This window comes from Macaca fascicularis, chromosome 2 (assembly GCF_037993035.2).
Source record: "Macaca fascicularis isolate 582-1 chromosome 2, T2T-MFA8v1.1".
Lineage (NCBI taxonomy): Eukaryota > Metazoa > Chordata > Mammalia > Primates > Cercopithecidae > Macaca > Macaca fascicularis.
Window position 1 is genome coordinate 14,208,059 of NC_088376.1, and position 24,340 is coordinate 14,232,398.

Below are 24,340 nucleotides of genomic sequence, written 5' to 3' on the forward strand. Positions count from 1 at the left end.
TTCTTGTATTACTCATTTAACAGTATTTGTGGAGCACCTACTATTCACCGAGATTTTTTCTGGACACAGGAATAGAGTACTGAGCAAAACAGTCCCATACTTTCATGGAATATATATTCTAGTTGGGGTTTGGGTGAGACAAATAATAAAAACAGAAGTAAAATATGCAACATATATTACAGTATATACGTAAAAATACACATACTGAATATATAATATATAATAGTGATTAGGGATAAAAATAATTGAAAATTGTGGCAACACAGAGTTCCAGTGATGAGAGGAGTTTGCTATGACACATAGAATACTCAAAGAAGGCCTCACTGAGCTTGTGACATTTGAGCAGAGAGCTGAAGGAAGTGTGGAAGTTAACTGCACATATCTGGGGAAATAACGTTCTGGGCAGAGAAAATGCAAGTACAATGGCTCTGAGGCAAGAAATGCTTGGTATGTCCCAGGAAAAGGAAGAAAAACAATGTCTCCAGCTTGGAATAAGTGAAGGGATGAGTATAGTACACAAGGTCGGAGAGGTGTACATAAATACTTGCTGCTAGACCTCAAGTTCTAAAAAGTGAGTACCACGTCCTACTCATCTTTATACCCTCCCTAGCTCTTACTAAAGCAACTGGCACATAGAATGTTTTAATAAAATATTCATTGTAGTTTTAATGAATGCACAGTTTATTTATGTTTTATGTCATTTCTAGTGCATTCCTCTTATTACTATAAAGTAAAGAAACTGTCTGGGCACGGTGGCTCACACCTGTAATTCCAGTACTTTGGGAGGCCAAGGCAGGTGGATCACCTGAGGCCAGGAGTTCGAGACCAGCCTGGCCAACATGTCAAAACCCTGTCTCTACTAAAACTACAAAAATTAGCCAGGCATGGTGGCGCATGCCTGTAACCCCAGCTACTTGGGAGGCTGAGGCAGGAGAATCACTTGAACCTGGGAGTCGGACGTTGCAGTGAGCCGAGATCACGCCATCGCACTCCAGCCTGGGTAACAAAAGCCAAACTCCTCAAAAAAAAAAAAAAGTTAAATTTACTTTTCCTTTCTATTAACTATTGAAGTAGGTTTGATTTGGGAGTCAGTAGATGTAATTTTGTTAGATGGATGGATGGGTGGATGGGTGGATGAATGGATGGATGTGTGGATGGACCAACAGATTTAGATATTCAGATGTCAGATTTGAGCAAAACCGTAGATCCTGGCCATGATTATACATCTGTACCCATGGCCAGGATCCAATGGACCTCTCAATTTATCCTTAACTTGCTTATCTGCAATTTTGTCCACCAAGCGATGCCACATGAGGAATTTAAATACCCAGACTAAGTGAGAGAGATCATAGTTTGCTAAAGCGCCGCTGTCCCAAGCTCAAGAATGTTATGCTGTTATAAGCCCAGTTCTAGGCATCATTAATTCAGTGGCCTTGAGACATTACCAGTCTATCTCAGAGATTCAGACTTGTCTCCTGATTGTATCTCTATCTTTTTTTCACTTCCTGGATGATTTACAATTACTTTCTCTCTATCTGTTCCAGCACAACACTAACAAGTAAGGGCTCAGCTGACTTAGCAGCACATGAAGTCCACAACAGCACTACAAGCCACTGATATCCACCAGGTTCTGGATCAAGCTTTTGTTCCTTTTTTCATTTACCTGGTGCTAGTCAAGCCTGAGGCCAACCTTGACTAATATGGGACCAAATTAAATGCTAAATGAATAAATTAATGAGCCAGGCTTAGACCTCAGTCAGACCTTGCGAGAAGAGAGACCATCCATTAAGTTAAACTGACAAATTTTAAGTTTGTTGTAAAATTTTTACTCCAGAATTTCAAGAAGCAAGCAATTGGTTCTTGGCACATACATGCAGTTGTTTCTTTCTATGAGGTTGGTAAACCCATTTTCCCATGTTATTATAACAGATCCAGTGACATTAATTGACATGTTTCACTAGAATGTGAGCTCTGATAAGGATGTCAGAGATGAATACAAAACATTCTCCTTCAAATACACTTTGGAAATGCCTTGTCTGTCTCACATATGATACAAATTCTAATTAGCATCTTTCACCAATTATTCATTTATACCATGCTGTTTATGGTAGAAATTCCCTATATACTGTAACTGTTGTCCAAATATAAGACTTATCATGATAAATTTCTCTTGGCTTTGAATGCCAGGGAAAGTTTGTGTCTTCTGTATAACTGGTCTACGTATTTTCATCTGACAATAATAACTAGACAAACCACTGGATTTCCCTTTTTTCTGTCTTGTCTTCTAAGAATTTCAAAGTTTGAACATTAAGCTCCATTTCATTACCCCTCACTCCAGATTCCTAGTATATATTCCTACTGTTGACACTGCATGATTTCTGATCTTAATTTAGCTTTATTTCAGTTTTTCCATTGTTACGAGCTTTACACTGAGGTTTGGAGAAGTTTGAGGGATGCCTCCATGAGAAATAGGAAGAATATATATTAGCAAAGAGATATGTGACTTACTGCTTTAAGAGATTTTAAAGTCATGTAGACTTGAACTAAAATATCAGCTTCAGTACTTGTTAAAAGTGTGAAGCTGATTGAGCAATTTGCTTAAATTATCTGAACTTTAGTTTCTAAGAATAAAATTTTGTGATAATTAAATAAGATAATGCATAGAGAATGCTTAGAACCCCATCTAGCACTTTGTATGTGCTTAATAAATGATATTTCTATGTGAACAAATAAAAGCCATTGAGAGACAACTTTAATTTATACAAATGATTAAACAAGGAGTGTTTCTTGAATATAATAGAGTAGCTAAAAGTTCAGACTTAGGAATCACGTTATGTGGGTTCAAACCCCCACTCCATTATTTGCTATCTATAACCTTAGGCAAGTTTCATCATGCTTCACTTCCTCATATTGAATGACAATAAAAATAAAATCTACCTCATAAGGTTATTTTAAGGAAGCAACACAGTATATAGGTGCTTTAAAGTTTCCAGCACACATAAGCATGTAATAAATGCTATTATTGCTGTAACTAGTATTATTATTAGTTGACTCTAGATTCAAACTAAATTTTTAGAGATTTCTACTCCATTTTGGCCTCAAGAAAAACTACAAATAATAAATAATGAAAACTGAATAGGCCTGGGAATACAAATATATTTTTCCTGGGTTTATTTTCACTTCCACATTGGGAGCTATTTGGATAATAACTTTAGAGATAAACATTTGTATGGAAGTAAATATGCAACATAAGCCCAGGAAGGTACACACTGTAACTTTTCTATAACATAAAGGAATTGTTGGGGATAATGTATTTCTCTTGTACTTCTATGAGTTAAAAACCAAGTAAACTGAAATAGCCCAACACCATCGTTATTGATTCCTTGTTTTTATTTCATTTTACTCTTTGCAATATGTTTTCATATTTAGCCATATATTTTTGATCCTCAGAGTGAGCCAAATAAGAGGGCAGGACAAGTACAGTTATTGTCAATGACAAAGTGAAGAGTCGAGTGAAGTGACCACTCAGGGCCACCCAGCTAGCAAGGGACTGAGCTGGATTCAAAACCAGCTATCACCTTCTTTCCTCACACTACACACATTGCTCTAAGTCAGACTTGCACATTGGAACTGTTTCATCTGTTAAAAAAAAAAAAAAAAAAGAAAAGAAAAGAAAAAACTGATTCTGCGGTGACCACTGGGACATCTAAACAGAAACCTCACCTTACCCCCCTCAGGAGACAGGGCCTTTGGAAGGTCGGAGTGCCCCATTCCTGTTGTTCCTCCTGCATCTGGATTCAGCACACAGCCCTGTCATCCCCAAGCTGTCCACTAAGCACCGCCATCAGCAACAAAGGAGTTAACACTTAATCTCTGGTACTTAAAATGGAAAATTGAAGCATATAATCACAGGATTAGAAAGAACTGAATTTAGGGACTCTGAAAAACCCTTTAGAACACGTTGCCAAATAGTTTTGCTCTTTGCCAAAATATCTTTTCTCTTTATTTAAACCTTTCTGAGTTGTAAGAGAAATGTAATTAAAACCATGATGTTCTCTACTAAACTGAACAGCTTCTGCTGTCTAAGAAAAAAAGGAAAGACTCAAAAATATACCTGTGACTATTGTAGGTCTTGGGAGGAGGAAAAGCCCTCTTGAGTCATCCAGAGTCAGGTCACTTGGAAATCGACCATACATGTAAGTTGGGAACTAGGCGCGTTATTAAGCTACTGTATCTTAGCACCACCCACCCTCCTGTTCTGTTATATGATTTTGAGGCTGGACTCCACAAATAAAATTTCTCCTTTGCCATCTGGTTTCCTGTTAGGCTCTGCCAATAAAGGATATTAGACGAAGACTGCAAAAACCTAGAGGATGGCAAAGGGATTTGCCCCTTGCTGTTTGCTGTGTCTGTCAATATCCCCTCAGCAACGGTTCTTCACCCTAGCGGCAGCATTTGGGTTTAGGTCTTTTTTTCTCTGTATTTCCAGAATCAGCCTCACTGGAGTCCCTGCAGAGATACCAGCACCAGCCAGGTGGCACCTCCTGCTCCATGGTCTTGTTCTCAACTTTATGGAGCCCTTTATCCAAGTTTCTAGGTTCTACTAATCCACTCTACCCTTTGCTCCCCTGCTCTAATGGTGAAAGATACTTCCTGTAGTTTCTATATCTTTCTGCAGTTACGGTTTTCCAAACACCTGTTTAGCAATTCAATTCCCTATATTAAACTATTTCTGTTAAAATAACTGGTATGGTTTCTGTTTTCCTGACTGGACCTTGAGGGATACAGGATCTAACTTTATTTGTATTTCAGATAGAGGTTGGAATGGTCACTTTCCCAAAACTTTTATTGATTTATTAATCCAAGAGAATATATTATATGTCTGGCATTCTGCTAAGGACTGGGAAAAGAAATATAAGTATCTTCCACTAACTCAGTCCAACAAACCATAGGAATACCCAAATAAATGCAATGCAATCTGATGTGCTAAAAGAGAGATACATAGAAATTGCTGTGGATTTTTTTTAAAAAGAAAGGAGTATGCTATAACAAAGGCATCTTAGAAAAAAAATTTTTTTAAACAAAAAAAAAAGAACAATTAATTTTGTTAAGGAAGATTCAAAGACAGATAAATAAAAGAACCATACTGAAAAGATTGAAAACATAAGTTTTTAACATAGACACAGGGAGGGGAACAACACACACTGGGGCCTATAGGGGAGAGAGGAAGGGGAAAGAGAGCAGTAAGAAAAACAGCTAATATATGTTGGGTTTAATACCTAGGTGATGGGTTGATAGGTACAGCAAACCACCATGGCACACGTTTACCTATATAACAAACCTGCACATCCTGCACATGTACCCTGGAACTTAAAATGTAAAAAAAGAGAGACAGAACAAAAGAAAAATGAAACTATAAAAGAAAATGAAGGTTTTAAAGGGCCATGTGAATTTACTGTAGCAAAAATAGTTTAAAAACAACTATTAGCACTCTCAATTTTCATTAATTGTATCTATAATTTAAAAACTGTTAAATCAATCTGGCCTGTTGAATCACTGCATAATTCTTCCAGGCATTAAGATAACATTAAATTGTAATACACCACCTTCCACAGGAGTTGTAGTTCATATTTTATAACCCTCCCCGCAAAACACACACACACACACACACACATGCTAAACTTGTTAACTCTCTTTTCAAGGAATGCACACTCTTACAACATGGATTACACAACTATAGAGCAAGCCCATGAAACCTAAAGTACATTCCATTATACATTACTTCACTGGGGGCATTAGTAGGTGGTCTATGAATAAAGGGCACAATAAATAACTTTGCAAAATGCTGGACTGAGTAGATAGTTTTACATACTGCAAGATTTTTCAAAGCTTTTAATATCCTAATATGTTTGTGAATCCCAAATTGCAGCCAGCCCTCCAGATCACATTTGCATCACCTTTCATTTATCCATCATATCTAATCAGATATTCAAGTTCCCTCTAGCTCCTTCCTCCTTCTTCCTTCCTCCTCACTGTGACCATCCAGGTCTTAGTCCTGGTCTTTTTTATCTACCAGCCTCCTACCTGACCACCTTGCCTTACTTCTCATCCCCCAAGTCAGTCTTCCATAACAGGGGTCAGAAAACTGCAACCCACAGACCAATGCCAAACAGTTCCTGTTTACTCATAGTTGATAAGCTAAGAACGTTTCTATATGGTATACATTTTAAACAGTTATATAAGCACCTAAATAATATCCTCATTTTGTGTCTTTTTGCAAATGCTAAAGAATGAACTATCTGGCTCTTTAAGAGAAAGTTTGCTGACTTCTGCTTGACACCCCTGTCAGATGCATTTATCCTAAATCGCCTGTACTTTTTGTGGTTTCTTCTCACAAGTTATAATGGCTTCTGCTTGTTTGGCCTCAACGACAGAAAACCATGAACAAGGAAAATCCTCTCACTCACCAAGCAGGGAAGTGAGGCCCTTCTTTTAGGTTTTGGTAAAGAGAAAAATTGTTGTCATCTGCTGACTCCAGTGCAAAATTAAGGAACACTAAAAGTATAAAAAGTCCCTTTCTGGGGATACAAAAATGTGCACCAGAGAGTGGTAAACAAAGAATGACCAATTTTGTCGAAGAAGAATTACCCAACAGGAAGCAAAAGGCACAGGCAGTGAAGCACTGACAAATGTCTCACAACTGGCTTCCCACTGAGACGCAGGAAAGATTTTAATATGCTAATTAGAGGTGAGAAGCCTTGATGTGTATCATTTGCCAATTTCCATGGTGTAAATGCTCCCACCATGCTGGTTTCAACTTACAAATAAGACACCATGGAACAGAGTTGGGAAGAGACACACTTAATGGGCTCTCACCCTAGTACAGCAGGAACAGAGCAGGAACCAAAGCAGAACCAAAAGCAGCAGGGCCCCATTTCTCTGGGCTTCTGTACCCTGATCACTCAGGAAAAAGGCCAAGCCACCTAGGATAGTGGTTAGAAATCAAGTCGACAGCCAATCCTTGACACCAGCCTGAAGTTTGGGAAAGTATTTCATCTGCTTCCTTTGTCATATGATTTTTTCCTGGGGACTGGGGAGGTCCACCTTGTTCCTATGCTGAAATTCCTTCAATGTCTTCCACAGTGAAGAAAGTCCTTGTAATACATACTTATCCACCCCATAGGCCAAATGCCTGATGTCAGACCCTTTCCTCGGGTCATGTTTGGTTAGGAAGTAAGAGGTAAAGAAAATTTGAAAACAGTATTTAAGAGGAGGCATCAGAAAGAGAAAATTAGAAGAAAGGGAATGAGCTACTATCAAGTGTTTTTCATTAGGCAAGAGTTCAGGGTTCCATAAACTTGGAAGGAATAAAATTCATCTTTATTTTCACTCTTCTTTAACAAGTATTCAGCATTTTCTTCATTTACAAATGTAAGTTATAAACCCACAATGTGATTTTGTCAACAATAGAAATGACAGATGTTTTCATGTACAGTATTACAGTTTGGCAGGTAAATCAAAATATCATTTATGTGCTTCTTTACCTCAAAATTATAGTGGTTACCAGACCCTCAGCTTGATCTCTTAATTTTTAATATATGAACAAAGAAACATATTACTTTCTGACACACATTTTACCAAAATATTTTAATAAATGTATTATAGTGTTACTGTTGTAATTCCACATATTTTGTTTTATGAGTTTAAAAGTAATTGTTCTAGGAGTCCATAGGCTTCACTAGACTGCCAAAAATATATATGGTCAATAAAAGATTGAAATCTCCATGAAAGACATTTTAAATATGTTAGTTTATATAACTATCGAAATGATGTCATGATAAGTTTTCTTGTTCTCCTTATACTGGTGAAAAAAAATTTGAGTGTTAAAGAAGTTAAGTGATGACTCCAAGCTTATTCTGTCATTACATGGCAGGACCAGTAATTGAACTCCAAGTGGCTTAATGCTCTATTGCTCCTCCAGGCCCCTACACTCTTCCGCCTTCTCCACTGGTAAAGGGAAGGAGGATTTGCTCAGTGGTCTTGATCAGGCCCCAAGTCTCTGACAAGGTCTCTTGGCTGCTACCAAGTCAAGAGCCCCAGAAGGCAGGCCAGCAGGATGTTACAGAATGGGCAGAAAAGTAGACTCTCAGTGCTATCAGCTATAGAAGTGGCTCAGCTAAATTAAGTCAGGCCTTAGTGACCCGGTCCTCCAGACGTGCTGCAGGGACCTAGCCTGACTACGTGCAGAGGCCTGGAGCATGTATGCGTCTCCATTATAGAGACAGGTTCCATGGGTTTCATTGCATATCTCAGCTCAGTGCCAGAGCAGGAACAGTGTGAGAAGGAGGACTTCCAGGAGAAAAGATGGGGAGGAAATAAATTATTTCTGGGCTTCTGCCTCTGTCCTGCAGAGTGACTTTACTTCTGTTCAACCATCATCTGTTGGGTCTTCTATGCCAATACTGTGTGAAATACTGAGATTCAAAAACAAGTTGTAGTTTCTACCAACAGGAGCTCACGGCTTAGGGGCAGTTACATGTCCTGCTAGCTAATTCCAGGGTCCTTTGATGCTAATTCAGCAATCCCAGAGGGAGGCAGAGGTGAAAACAATCTCAGGACAGTGAGATCAGAGGAGTAATACAGGGAAGTGCAACAAGGATGACAGAGAGGAGTTTATACTGGTTACTTAGGTAAACAACAGAAGTTTTCACCAAGGGACTGAAAAGATGAATAGGAGTGTTACCTACAAGGTGGAGGGTGGGATGGTGAACAGGTGGAGAGAAGACTGGACTAAAGCACAACTCACCTTCAACAAGAGTGCTGAGTTCAGATTCCCCCAAAGGCAGAGCTGAGGCAAGGACTTGAGTGCAGGTGGTTTATTTGAAAGGACATGAAATTGAGGGAGTAGTGAAAGTAAGACAGAGAAGGAAGAAAAGCCAGTACAGAGGACATTTCTGAGTTGTTTACCACTGTAGGCAACACGGGCTCAATGTACTAGAGGCCTGCTATAAAACCACATGGAACTCATCTCAGCACTGTTCCACTGGGGGAATGGAAGACCTGAGTGGTTGAGATGAGGTTTGCTCTCAGGGAAGTCAGCTCCATCATACTTTTCACATTCTGCCTGCATGCAGCTGAGTAGCCTTTGGTGGTTTCAGAGATAGCAGAGAGCCACCCCTCTCTGCACTTGTGTGATGTTGTCTAGTTCATGGAAGGGTTCACCAAGGTGTGCTGAATCCAATAGGCTGAGAGGTTGGAAGACATCACAAGAATCTACTACTACCAACATATGGCTTCTCCTCCCTGGACCAGAGGGAAGGAAAAGAGTAAAAATAGAGGCTGAGAATCACACAGGAACCAAACGCTGCTCAGTCTCTTCTTGAGATTTGGCCTAGGAGTTTATAAAACAAAACCAGTCCCTTTTGAGCCTTGTAAGATGGAAGAAGCTGTTTCAGAGAGTACTAACATTTTAGATAGAGCAGGCCTTACCTGGATTTGAAAGGTTGAAAGCCCACTCCCCACTCTCAAATATTTTCCCCCACTAAGCCTAAATTTTTCACTTCAGTTCCCGCCAGCAATCCTATCAATTAGATATTTATTTTCATTTTTTTTATATCAAGCAAATTATCACAGTTTCACATGGTTTCAGAAAATAAGTGCGAAAGGCTCAGGAATTATCCTAAGGAAAGGAATAAAAATTTTTTAAAGCACAAAGATGTTCATTATAGCATTTTTTTTATGTTTATGTGTTCAATATTCATTTTTAATGAGACAGAGTTAACACACAATGAAATGCACCGATTTTAAGCAGTTTGATGACTTTTGGCAAATTAACACATCTTGCTCTCATAACCACACCACAATCAAGATGTAGAACATTCCATTACCCGCAAAGTGTTCCCTATACTCCGTTTGAAGGTGATCCTCCTAACTCTGGTGCCAGGCAACACTCGTGTGCCTTCTATAACTCTAGATTAGTTTTGCCTGCTGTAGAATGTCACATAAATGAAATCACACAGTATGTACTATTTTAGGTCTGGCCTCTTTTATTCAGTATAATGTGTGAAATTTATCCATGCTGTGGCATGCTTCAGTAGTCCATTCCTTTCTGTTGCTTAACATTATTTCACTGAATTAATACACCACAAATATTTATCCATTCAGCTATTGATAGGCATTTAGGTTGTATCCAGTTTTTGGCTATTATGAATCCAATTGCTATGAACATCCTCATACAAATCTCTTTGTAGAGATGTTTTTAATTCTCTTGGATAAATGTGTAAGGGTGGCATTACTTGGTCATGGGATAGGTGAATGTTTACCTTTACAAGGAACTGCCAAAACTTTTCCAAAGTGGTTTTACCAGTTTTATACCCCCAGCAGCAATGTGTGAAAGTCTCAGTGTTTCTGCATCTTTAACCACACTTGATATTGCAAGTCTTTTTTTTTTTAAACAGAGTCTTGCTCTTGTCAACCAGACTGGAGTACAGTAGAGTGATTTCAGCTCACAGAAACCTCCAGCTCCCCGGTTCGAGGGATTCTCCTGCCTCAGTCTTCCAAGTAGCTGGGATTATAGGCACCCACCACCATGCCTGGCTAATTTTTTGGTATTTTTAGTAGAGATGGGGTTTTGCCATGTTGACCAGGCTGGTCTCGAACACCTGACCTCAGGTGATCCGCCCACCTCAGCCTCCCAAAGTGCTGGGATTACAGGCATGAGCCACCATGTCCGGCCAAGTGTTTTTAATTCTAGCCATTCTAGTGAATACGATCTAGGATCTCTTTGTGGTTTTAATTTGCATTTCTTGAATGACTTCTTAAGTTGAACAGCTTTGTGTGTGCTCATTGGCTATTTCTATATCTTATGTTCTCTGATGTGTCTCTTTTGTCCACTTTATTAGATTGTCTTTCCTGTATTGATTTATAATGTTTCTTTTTTCTTTCTTTTTTTTCTGAGACGGAGTCTCACTGTGTCCCTAGGCTGGAGTGCAGTGGCGTGATCTTGGCTCACCACAAGCTCCACCTCCTGGTTCACACCACTCTCCCGCCTCGGCCTCCTGAGTAGCTGGGACCACAGGCGCCCGCCACCATACCTGGCTAATTTTTTGTATTTTTAATAGAGATGGGGTTTCACTGTGTTAGCCAGGATGGTCACCATCTCCTGACCTCATGATCTGCCCGCTTCGGCCTCCCAAAATGCTGGGATTACAGGTGTGAGCCACTGAACCTGGCCTATAATGGTTTTTTTAAAAAATGAAACTACCTACATGGGGCAGGGTGAGGGGGCTCACACCTATAATCCCAGCACTTTGGGAGGCCGAGGTGGGCTGATCACTTGAGGCCAGGAGTTCAAGACAAGCTTGACCAACATGGTGAAACTCAGTGATCTGCCTCAGTCGGCCTCCCAAAGTGCTGGGATTGTAGGTGTAAGCCACTGCGCCTGGTCTCTATGGACAAATTTTATTGGAAAAATTTAATTTAGTAACCCCATCCCTATTTAAAAATACGAAAACAAGCCAGGCATGGTGGTTCATGCCTGTAATCCCAGCTCTTCAGGAGGCTGAGGCAGGAGAATCACTTAAACCTGGTAGGCAGATGTTTCAGTGAGCCAAGATCATATCGCTATACTCCAGCCTGAGTGACAGAGTGAGACTCTGTCTCAAAAAAAAAAAAAAAAAAAAAAAAAAAAAAAAAAAAAAACCTACACGTCAGAAAATAGAGATTACATATTTACATATATAACATATACAACAGACTTTTATTTAAGCCTTCCACCAAGATACGGCAAACCATCCTTACCTAATTTATAATTGTGCCTGGAGTTGAGGTTGTTCAGACAGTTCTCATCAATCTTCTTGTTGTCTCATCAATATTCTGTAAGTATCCTTTGCTAGCTGTTATTTTCCTCTTTACCTTTATGATAAGTGTCATGATTTTGATTCTCAGTTTTTGTGATTTAATAATTTTTTTCACTGAGTCAGTTTCAAATATGTTCTCTAGTTGACATGCTACAATATATAATACATACATATACACATATATATAGTTGCTTAAAAATAGCTCATGTGGTCTCATCTAAATCATTATGATGAGATAGAGGAGACATTCACACTGGAATCTTGGTGGCTAGACAGATATTCATTGAGTAACAATGATTTTTTATGTTACTAAATTAAAATTTTCCAATAAAAATTGTCCATAGAGACCGGGTGCAGTGGCTTACACCTACAATCCCAGCACTTTGGGAGGCCAACTGAGGCAGATCACATGAGGCCAGGAGTTGGAGACCAGCCTGGACAATATGGTGAAACCCTGTCTCTACTAAAAATATAAAAACTAGCTGGGCGTGGTGGTGCATGTCTGTAATCCCAGCTACTCAGGAGGCTGAGGCACGAGAATTGCTTGAACCTGGGAGGCAGAGGTTGCAGTGAGCTGAGATTGTACCAGTGCACTCCAGTCTGGGTGATAGAGTGAGACTTTATCTAAAAAAAAAAAAAAACACACACACACACACACACAAAAACATTGTTCATAGGATACATAACCATGAACACAAACTATTGACCACTTAAATCAGGACTTCAAAATAACCAGAACTTTGATAAAGAAGAACCCACAGGAAGAGGTCATAACTGGAGATTTTTAAATATGTGTTTAAAATAGAGATTTTAGAAATATGAGTACTGATAATAAGGTCTAGAATTTGCCATGGGTGAGGTAGCTAGAAAGCTGTGTGCTGGTAAGCTATAATGAAGGAAATGATTATTGGAAGTCATTAAGAAACCTGGAGGATAAGGCATTTGAAGTTTTATGCAGGTAGACACTAATGTTGCACATAATATTTGAAGTTAGAAAAACTGGTCCTTGGTCCCAGATCTGCCTCTTACAGTTGCATAGTCTTTTTCTCAGCTATTAATATAAAATGGTGACAACAACGGTGATGATGGTAGTGTCTGGCAATCATGATGATGTCAGACGATGATGATACTGGTGGTGAAGACAGAAATGATGACTGATTAACTTGCCTATTCAAAGCCTTAAGGACAGTATCTGTGAAGGCAGTTTGTAAACTATAAAGCTCAATACAAATGTAAAATGTTGCTTTTATAATTTGAGGCATCACTTGGTCATTATAATAGTTGGGGTTCAACCAGAGAAACAGAACCATCAGGAGATATATATTAAGAAATTTGATTGCAAGGAATTTGCTTATGCAACTGTGGGGACTGGCTAGGCTTGTCCAAAATCTACAGATCAGGCCATAGGAAGAGTAAGCTGAACCCTCAGGCACAAGCTGAAGCAGTCCAAAGGCAGAATTTCTTTTTCTGGGAGGCCTCAATTCTGCCCTTAAGAGCTTTCAACTGATTGAATCAGGTCAACCCAGATTATCTAGAGTAATTTCCATTACTTAAAGAAAACTGATTATGAACTTTAACCACATCTGCAAAATATCTTGACACCACCACCTAGATTAATGTTTGATTGAATAATGGGGGACTATAACCCAGACGAGTTGACACATAAAACTGACAATCACGGTCACATACTATTTTGTGTTCACGAGCTAGTTATTTAGCTTCTCTGAGCCTGGGTTTCTACATCTCTGAAGTGGGAGTAACTGTCTACTTCACAGGGCAGTCATGAGGATTCAGTGGAATTCTATGTGTTTAAATGAATATTAACTATAGTAGTCTGCCTTATCCACAGGGGACACATTCCAAGACCCCTAATGGAAGCATGAAACCACAGATAATACCACATCCTATGTATACTGTTTTTTTCCTATACGTACATACCTATGATAAAATTTAATTCATAAATTAGACACAGTAAGATATTAACAACAATAACTAGCAATAAAATACATCAGCTATAAAAATACAGTAGTCCCCCTTTATCCATGTAGGATGGCCTCCCAGACCCCCAGCAGATGTCTAAAACTGTGGATAGCACTAAACTCTAGCCAAGGAACATCAAGGTCACCTTTTCACTTAAAGGAAGCACTCACTTTATAGCTTCTCTTTGGTAGAGTCAAATTGCCAGCATCACTACTCTTGCACTTTGGGGCCATTACTAAGTAAAATAAGGGTTATTTGTACACAAGCATTGCAATATTGCGACAGTCGAGCTGATAACCAAGGCCACTACTAAATGGCTAATGGGCAGCAGCATTACAGAGTGGAAACGCCGGACAAAGGGATGATTCTTATCCCAGGCAGGACAGCGTGAGATTTCACACTACTCAGAATGTAATTCAATTTAAAATTTATGAAATATTTCTGGAATTTTCCATCTAATATTTTCAGACTGTGGTTGACCACAGGTAACTGAAACTGCAAGAAGTGAAACCATGGGTAAGGGGGGACTACTGCATAAGAGTAAAAATTAAGGAGCTATCAACACTAGGAAATTAAATTTAGCTAGCTAACTCTTATAGAAATTAAACCTAGACCCTGGGTCTCCCTGGCACCAATTCTTAGTTAACAAGAAAAAAAAATTACCACCTACCCATCTATCTCACTGATAACGTGTATAAATTTGTCAACTACCTAAGAGACTGAGTGTGATTGAAAATAGTGTGATTCACACCACATTTCTTCAAAAAATAATTCTCATGTAAACAATGTTTTAAAATGTTTCACTAACACCAGCCTGTCATCCAAGCTGACACCCTCCTATGGTCCTGGACAAGGCTCAGTTCCCTTGCTTTGTCCTTGGGGAGCTGAGCAGAACAATTGCTTTGAGTCTCACAATCTTCTGAACCAATTCAGCTTCCTAATAATGATATTTAAATGAAACTCACTTTGAGTAGATGGCTGAGCCACCTCCTTTATGAAGGAGAAAAATCCCTAGCACATACCATAAACCCCACATAAACCAAGCAATATAAAAGATTCAGATCAAGGTGAATAATATGCAAAATAAAGATTTCTTCTACATGTAAAATAATGGTGTTTTGGAATTCATTTTCAAAAGTTGCACCTTAAAGTTATGTTCTCCAGGCCAAAAAATAATTGCAAATTCATCTCAGCAGGTTGAGAGAAACTCAGACTTTGTCTGAGAAGATACTCTTGCAATTTGTGGAGGATGGCATTTGGAAGGATATTAGGTTCTACAGTAGTTAGGATCAGGCATTAACAGCCACATGTAAGCAGAACCAAAATAACACTAAAGCTGATGGAAGATACAGCTTTTGTCAGTTCTCAAGAATGCCAATCTTCCCAAATAGAATTTCATTTACCTGCCCAATTTTCACTGGGTCAGATCACATCAGATATTTTATAATCATCAATTCCCAGACAGCCAAGCAATTGAATATAATGAAATCCTTAAATGTCTCTCTTGCCCATATTCTATAGTTCAACTCCATCTTTTCCTCTCTTATTTTTCTATATGCTCTGCCCCAAATCAAAGATCAATTGGTCATAAGCACTTAATCAGCAACAATCTTTGAATGCCTACTATGTGTCAGGCACCTTTATAATAAACTGAGATTATAATAAAATATAGTATCTTGATTTCAGAGACCAGGGCATGTGATAGATAATTTTAAAAATCACTATAACATGAGATGTGGAATAAGAGATACGTGAAAGTGCTCTAGGAGCCCAGAAAGAGAAATGCCAAATATAGCTAAGCAGGGGGATAAAAAGCCTGAGTTGCTCCTTGAAGGTGGGAAAGCACCTTCCAGACACAACTAACACCTAATGAATATTTACTACATATCCTAAAGTCAGCTGAAAACTTTAAGAGTGTTAAATAGGAACCATAATAATCTTCACTTAAACACAGAAAGGATGCATAACTTGCTTTTAAGGTCAGGTATAGTAGGAAGTGACGCTCATATAGTAACTAGAGTCCACTAAAGGCTTCACTCAGTATAGAAGTAGGTAAAAGATGGAACTAGGAGCATTGTCCAGGCTAAGCAGTAAACAGCAATAAAGAAAGCCCAGCATGAAAGATCACGGTCAATTGCGAAGCAATGCTGAACATCTTGTGAGTTCCGTTCTCTTGAAAATACAGAGCAAAAATTTAGTAAACATTTCAGTCCTTTGGAAACAATTCAACCTGTTTGTCATTCAACTGAGCTAATATTTCCCATCTCTATGGATTTTTTTCTTAGACTTTACAAAAGCCATCCACTCTATGAACATATCCCCTCTGTCTATCACTAAGTGGACATATCCATGTCATTTAATGCAGATCCACCTATAGGCAACAATCCTTAAGAAGACAGACCATATCTTACTGATCTTCTGTATCCCCTAAGCACCAAGCCCAGACATAGAAACAAAACAGCATCCAATACGTGGTCTCTCTCTCTCTCTCTCTCTGAAACTCAGTACATACCAGTAGAAAACTTATTTTAAAGTGTTTGGCCAAATTACTTCATCTTTGACTTTCATAAAGGTCAGAAATAATTGGGAAATAGCATCTGGCTGAAACTGACTCCATATAAGGATGTCACAAAAATTTCTCCCAGAAAAGTTTAGGGTATTATATTAGTTTTCTAGGGCTGTCATAATAAAATACCACAGACTCCATGGTTAAACAACAGTTTATTTTCTCACAACTCTAGAGTCTGGAATTCCAAGATCAAGGTGTTGGCAGTTTGGGTGGTCCCGAGGCCTTGCTCCTAAAATTGCAGATGGCTGCCTTCTCACTGTGTCCTCATTTGGCCTTTTCTTTTCTCATGTCTTTCTCCTCTTATAAAGACACTAGTCCTAATGGATTTGAGCTTCAACCTTATGACCTCATTTAATCTTAATTATCACTGTAAAGGCTCTATCTCCAATTCAGTCAGGGCTTCAACATATAAATTTTGCAGGAACACAATTCAGTCCATAGTGAGTGCCTTTATGAAAGGAAGGGAGAAAGAGCTATTTTAAGGGTCTAATTTGAGGATGTTGCTAGAAATAACTTATGTGTGTCTTTACTGGGGAATGTTACACAAGAAATTTGGCATAAAACACATTTCATTGTCTATACTGTGTTGTCTCTGTGAAAACAGTTAAATAAAATGAAGAAAATTACTTGTCTTTCCATTCTTCCCTAACCCCTTCCTCAAGATAGATGAGCCATCTTTAAGGAGGCCAGCATCCATCTGACAATTGTTGACTCAGTAAAATCTCTTCTAAACAATAGTGGCACCTTGGGATGAGTGACTTTTGACCTTCCATAGTCTCCAATAACCCTCAAGTAATGCATGTCAAGTAATCGTATACCCTAAATAAAAACAGTGAACCTACTACAAGCGAAGAGTTTCAAAATACATTTCCTCTCACCTTTTTCCAGTTAGAATGCCACTTCTGAAGGCCAACTGACAGAAAACCTCAAGCCATTGCTGTTTTTGGTCAACTGTTACTCAGAATACCAGACAAGCATTCTGTTCAGAATAGAACATCAAATGCATCGAGTTATCTCTCTACGACATTCCATCAAAAATCCCATTAAAATTCCAATGATTGTGATAAAGAAGTTAAAAAGTGAAGAAATCCATATTAGCACTGACAATGGGGAGGACAGAAGGAGCATCAGCAGATCTGAAAGTTTAGCAAAGTAATGGAAGAGAGAAAGCATATGGAATCATACCGACAGATAAAACAGGATGAGGAAGCTGCATTGAGAGAGTAACCTCACTTGTGCACATACTCTCTGCCTCATGCCTTTAAGCAAAATCTGTTAACTGCTATGACCCACAGAACTTCCAGACAGCAAGAAGGAAAGAAGGAAATTTCCCAGAACTAAGGTCCAAAACACTTGGGGTGAAAGGCCCAGGCCCACCAAATGCTGAGCAAAATAAGAAGGACACATCCTCATAAACCATGAGCACACCAAGCAGGGCTATGCCTCTGGATGTACAGGCTTTACTCTGCACAACAGCACCCAGCCAAAGGGGCCAGTGGAGACCAAATCCAGCCCACACTTACAAAGCCAGGCTCTGTGATGCAGGGTTGCAGGGCTGCACCCACCTAGCGGAAGGACACTTTTTGTACTCCACATAAATATGCCATAATAGCAGCCCTACCGCCAAGGGAAAAGAAAGTGTCCTAAATCTTATAGAGACAGAGAAAAATTTTAAAAACAGGTTTTTATAAGAATACCATGGATCAATGCTATGGTAGACACAGAGATGCAGTACCTTGATCCCCTTTCAAGGAAGACCTGCTACCCAGATGCACGGACTACAGTGAGCAGAGCCTCCAGCTGTCAGCTCCTTCAGGGTCAGCTTCAGCCACTTCACGCAAGGTCATTCCTTTCCCAGAGCAGCCTGTATCTGGTGACAGAGAGAGGGAGGGCATAAGGGTTCAACCATTTCTGCCCAGCAAATAATATCCATGAGTATTATGAATACCCATGACCCAGGGCACCTGCCATGTCGGCTAAGGCTTTTTCAAGACTGTGTCTCAGTTCAACTGCTCAGTTAGCCCAATCTTGCTGTTGCCTCCTTCCTTTTGCAGGTGTTGATCCTTAATAAATATTTTGTTCCCTAAACTCCATCCCTGCTTCTGGAGAACTCAACCTGCAGCAAATGGCTTCAAAGCTCTGCAGGAAAAGTAATACCGAATCTCCAGTTTTAGACAAAAACTTGTTACTCATACATGAAGGCTAAATATTAAACCATGTAAGACTCAGAGATATTTCCTTATACACCCTTACTGAGAAAAAAATATATATATACTTGAGGATAAACTTGAGACCCAGAGAAAAAAAAACACAAATAAAATAGAAACCATGAAAGCAATAGGCCAAAGTGACTAGTACATTGAAAATAAAAACTAGAGAGAGAACTATGCAATTGGCTGTGAAAAATAAAAAGCCCCAACAAGAACATTTAGATAGAGTTCCAAGAAAAAAGTCTCCATTAAAAAGCAGATTCCAGAGCTGGGCGTGGTGGCTCATGCCTGAAATCCCAGCACTTTGCGAGGCAGAAGTGGGTGGATCATGAGGTCAGGAGTTCAAGGTCAGCCTAACCAATATGGTGAAACCCCATCTCTACTAAAAATACAAAAATTAGCTGGGCATGGTGGCGGGCACCTGTCACAGCTACTGGGGAGGCTGAGGCAGAGAATTGTTTGAACCCAGGAGGCGGAAGTTGCAGTAAGCTGACATCACACCATTGCACTCCAGCCTGGGTGACAATGCGAGACTACATCTCAGAAAAAAAAAAAAAAAAAAAGTAGATTCCAATTTGATAGGTAATATGATGAAGCAGGAACATCTTTGAAAAATTGTAAAGAATGTGTTTCTTTTCCATAAGAAAAATGAAAGAAAATTAGAAACTCTAGAGAAAAAAAATCCATACAAAAAGCTACAAATACAAAGCAAATTCATATGTCATGATTTTGAGGTGCCGAGGCAAATTAAAATAAGTTTGGGTGGTGAGAAGGTGGTGGTGTAAGCTGCACATGCTCTGTGTTGTTTCTCATCTCAGAAGGGCCACTCTACTTGGTCTTGAGGTGAATAATATATAACCATTATATTGCTAATGACCTGCATTGGTGCTTGATTTTTTAATCCAAGCTACAGGCAAAGCATATTTATAAAATAGAATGAAAAAGTAATAAACTTTGATGACATTTAATGTTGTTGTTGGAAGATTGTGAGAATTGGTAGGAGGAAAAGTAAAAATTCAGGGCTTCTAATTTCATCTAACATCTCTCATAGCAGCAAGTCAAATTTGTTTCAATTTGATGGATCAAGATGTAGCATTTGATGTATACTTTTTAAAATTATTAACATACCAATAGAAGAACCCGAACTAATAACATAACTATAAAAATAGGATGAGGGAAGAGAAAATGGGACAAGTAAGACAGTTCTTTACCACTCACAACAGGGAGTCTATAGCTGATGTTTAAAATAATTGGAGAAACAAAGGTTTCACATACTATTTAGAATTATATAGGTAACCACTGCAAGGATTAAAAGCAGGAAGGGTTCACCTGTGGGAAGTGAATCAGAGGAGAAAAAGGGATGGACAAGGAACAGGTGATTTTCATTGTATGTGCTTCTGCACTCTGCATTTAAATTTACGTGTGTATAAACATTTCACCTGGCTTCTGCTCTGCCTCTGCCCCTCAGACAAGCTCTCATTTATAACTGTCTGTCTTAATTCTGATGTTTCTCTCATCTTCAGAGCAGTTTCCCCTGATATCTACCTGTTCCCTGTGTCACGATCCCAAGACCCAGGAAAGAGATGGCTCAGCCCTCTGTTACCCACTCTCCTAGGCACCAGCCTCTGCTTGAGAGGAGGAGCTAACAAAACCTTGCCTCCATAAGTGACTACAAGTGCCTTGATTAACTCCCTCTGTGTACCTAGAAAGTCCAGCATAGTCATACACGCATGGGTCAGTTCTTAGTTCTCTACTCTACTGATTCATTTACTAATCATGTGACGTTAAGTAGACCACTTTGCCTCTTGGGATCTGTTTCCTCATCTGTAAAATGGACAAGAATAAAATCCAAACTTCTGTGTCAATGACCAATTTAGCCCACGTGAGCAGACAAGATTTAAGACATACTCCTTGAAAAAGAAATGATAGATCTTAAAGATAATTCAATATTCACCCAATCACAAGTCTGAATGGGATGTGAACAAAGGTTTTTGGCAGTTGGCTAGACACTGGAGCATTTTTCTATGTCACCTGGAAGGTCCAACAGAGTAAATTTTGCCTGAACTGAACATCTTTGAGCTGTGTGACCTGGAACATGCCACTTCACTAATCTGGGCCTCAGTTCCCTCATCCACAAATGATAGAAATATAATAGATGCTCTTTGGAGACCCTGAGCAAGTCTAGGGTTGTGGAAGGCTGCCTGCCCTTAGCATCTTAATAGCTCCCAAGTTTATGGTTCAGCAGTGCAGCCCTGGCAGTCCAAGAAAGAAACCACATCACCTTCTCCAGCATTTCCAGGATCTCTACTAAATCTGACCCAAAGAAACAAGATGGTGCTTCTGGCCACTTCTATTACTGATCCTTTGCCTCATGTCCTGGATTTGCTCTTTATCTGCTTCATTGGACTCAGTGCCTTAGGTCATCCCTCCTTCCCTGACCACCTTTTCCCAGAGCAGGAGTGCCAGTTCTGTGCCCTATGCCCCATAGCCTTGGGCCAGCCACAGGGTCACTCTGGATAGTGAAGTCCTGAATAACCCTACTATTAAATTAAATTAAAGCGATTTTTCAAGTAACGAGTCGTAGTAAAATCCCCATCCAAAGAAATCCACAGGTGAAACACTCAATACATAATTGGTATTATCATTAAAGGTCGAAAACCAGTCATCAATGAGGAATGGAACAACTACTTGGAACTAAATCTCCACCAGCACATGGGGACTAGGAAAGGTGTCTGGCACACCATCAGGGAGTCATTTGGCCTAGAGAGCTCATTGCACTGGCAAATGAGAATTAGATCCTAATTATCCCATTGGCAGGTTTCAGAAATTTTTAAAATATATTTTCTACAACTGTCACAGTGTCAAAACAATTATTTGCCTGCTTAAGCAGGTGTCAGGCATTTTAAGTGTATATGTCCTTGTAAAATTAAACAGGAAACTTTCTGAAATTGGAGTGTAATCTGGGGCCCTAATTACAGCATATAGAGATACCTAAAGTCAGGACGCAAAGAGAAAGGAACACTGATTTTCCTTTTTCTCCTTTTTTCCCCTGAGGCACTGAATTCTGAGTGCACACACAGGTGAAGGTAAAATATGTCATCTGAATATAAGGGAGGGATTACAGGACATTTTGCCTGCCATCCTTGCCTCCGAGCCAGCATTGATTATAAACATGTATTCATTTTCTCTGCACAGTTTGTAGAGTTAACCTATCTTGTCTCCTTTGACCCTCAACAACAGCCCCGTAAGTTCAGCCAGGCAGCACCTTTGTGCCATTTTGCAGATGCAAAAACTGACTAATGAGTGGTCCTTCAAGCCTCCTGATTCTAATAAACCTGTTTCTTCTACATCCCCTCCCCTTCCCCCATGTAGCTACCTTTCTTCCTGGTCCAGTAACTAAACCTCTACTAGAATTACCTTGATGTTCACCTTTCTGTTGCTGTTTCATGGACTCTGAGATTCTTGGATAGGTGGTCAGGAAGTGAAAGTGGCAGCTACGAACAAAGGGCCCCTTGAGCTATTCACAAATAATAGACATTGTATTAATGTTGAATGACCAATTGACCAAAGTAATAACACCAGGAAAGGCTCCCCAAATTCAAGGAGTACTGAACTTAACAGATGTTAGTTCATAGCCTACTATGGACAAGGCATTGTGTACAATGCAGGGGTGTCATACATGAAAGAAGGCAAGATTTCTTCTCTCAAGAAGCTCATACTTGAGTCAGGAAGATAGATATGCTCTTATTTTCTAAAAATTATGGCAACCCTTGTGAAGGTATAAAGTGCTCAAAAACCAAACGGGAAAGGACATCACAGGTTGTGGTCACAAGACTTCATAGGAGATAAAGTATGAGATGGTTCTTGAAAGACAAGGAAGATACTGCAGATGGTAGTGGGGGAAAATACGGTACTTTCTTCTCAGTGATATACTCTCAATCCTGGTTGACCCCTTCTCAGATGGAAACCTTCGCTGGACCCCCAAGTCTGGGTTAGCTGGCACTCCATTGGGTACTGAGACTGTATTAGTCTGTTCTCACACTGCTATGAAGAAACACCCGAGACTAGGTAACTTATAAATAAAAGAGGTTTAATTGATTCACACTTCCACATTGCTGGGGAAGCCTCAGGAAACTTACAGTCATGGCAGAAGGTGAAGAAGAAGCAAGCACCTTCTTCACAGGGTGGCAGGACAGAGTGAGCGCAAGCAGGGGAAACGCCAGATGCTTATAAAACCAGCAGATCTCATGAGACTCACTTACTATCACGAGAACAGGATGGGAGACACCACGCCCATGATCCGATTACCTCCACCTGGTCCTGCCCCTGACACGTGGGGATATGGGGATTACAATTCAAGATGAGATTTGGATGGGGACACAGCCAAACCATATCAGAGACCAAATCCCTGCTCACCCTTCCCCTTTTCTCTCCCACTCCATGCCTTCCTGCAGGTTTCTCTTGATAGCACCCCCTCAAAAAATCCCATAAACCCAGATCCCTGTGTGAAGGTCTTGGATGTAAGACATTTATCTAAGAAGCTCTTCTGGAGCTCCATTTCCTCACCTGTAAAACCCTGATAATACATCACAAGTGGCTGTGAAAACAAGGTGATGTAGTTTTAAGTTCCTTGTACAATTCTGGGCTCAATAAATCATGGCAAAGATTTATTTTCTTCTTTATCTACATTTCAAGAGAATTTCTTGTCTCTGGGATATGAAAGAAAGAGACCCCAGGTAGCAGCATTAGGTGTCAGCAGTGGCCGAGGGACTTAGAGCAACTAGGAGTTTGTAAATGCAAGAGGCACCAACCAGCCTATGCATACTGATGGGCCAGTCAGGACTTGCGCCAATCAAGTGCATTTTGTACCCAATTTACCACAACTGGTGGGGGCAGGGAGCTGGGAGAGGAGGTGGTGGAAGGGGACAGGTGGCAGGGCAGTGGGGTGCCATTGGAGGAGTTTCAATTCAGTACCATTTGTAGGTTAGCGTCACTGTTTACCTTTTAAGCAGAAGGGCAAACAGATCGCCCACCAGATAAAATGGCTGTCTCTGAAATATTGCTTCCTGACTCCACTGTTTCATCTCCATTGGCTTCTGCCTCCCTCTACCCTCTCCTTTCAGGCTGTCTTCCCACAATCACTGCAGGGTGAGCCCGAGCTGATGAGGGCACCTGGCTTTGGCGGCAGCTCTTCAAAGCTAGAGGTCAGGTGTGTTTCTAGGATTTAATTAAGCTAGAAATGAAATCCAGCCCTGGAGTGGCTCATCGTCTTTATTATCACATTTCTTACTGCTTGTCAGGCCACAGCGGCTACAGGTCTTGAAAAAGAAGAAGCGGCATGCTTCCCAGGCAGGGCTCAGTTAATCTGTTTCACATGGCATTTCAGGTACATTCCTCCATTTTAGGATGGGAGAAAAAGACAGTATTCTCAGGGACCTTTCTGGGAAAAGGATTACTTTTAAATGAGCAAAGGTAATTCTTATTATAATATGTGCCCACTATAAAAAAGTATAAGATATAACAGAAAGAATTAAAAATCACTTGTAATCTTACCAGCTAGAGATAAACACGGCTTGTATTATAGTCTCCTTCCTGCCAAGTTACAGGTTGTAAAAGAACAAAAGAAAGAGTTCTGATGCTGTAAAAGGGGGGGTTCTGATTCACTGTATAAACAGATCATATTTTTCACTTATGTATGTACTCACTAACATTAATTTATATAG

The 24,340-nt window shown here is 39.8% G+C and overlaps 1 long non-coding RNA gene across 4 annotated transcripts in view; it reads right to left on the minus strand.

The window, feature by feature from the left end:
* Positions 1–24,340, minus strand: part of LOC123571918 (uncharacterized) — a 798,252-nt gene that overhangs the window by 472,792 nt on the left and 301,120 nt on the right. For all 4 annotated transcript variants that reach the window (XR_010584878.1, XR_010584880.1, XR_006696245.2 and 1 more), the window contains one exon: positions 18,143–18,277. This is a non-coding gene — a long non-coding RNA (uncharacterized lncRNA). The remainder of the gene's footprint in view (positions 1–18,142; positions 18,278–24,340) is intronic.